Genomic DNA, 367 nt, shown 5'->3' on the forward strand with positions numbered 1-367 from the left:
AATGTTCATCGCAGCACTGTTTATAATAGCCAGGACATGGAAGCAACCTAGATGTCCATCAGCAGATGAATGGGTAAGAAAGCTGTGGTACATATACACAATGAGTATTACTCAGCCATTAAAAAGAATACATTTGAATCAGTTCTAATGAGGTGGATGAAACTGGAGCCTATTATACAGAGTGAAGTAACCCAGAAGGAAATACATAAATACAGTATACTAATGCATATATATGGAATTTAGAAAGATGGTAACAATAACCCGGTGTACGAGACAGCAAAAGAGACACTGATGTATAGAACAGTCTTATGGACTCTGTGGGAGAGGGAGAGGGTGGGAAGATTTGGGAGAATGACATTGAAACATG

Source organism: Bison bison, unplaced genomic scaffold (assembly GCF_000754665.1).
Source record: "Bison bison bison isolate TAMUID 2011002044 unplaced genomic scaffold, Bison_UMD1.0 scf7180017861921, whole genome shotgun sequence".
Classification (NCBI taxonomy): Eukaryota; Metazoa; Chordata; class Mammalia; order Artiodactyla; family Bovidae; genus Bison; species Bison bison.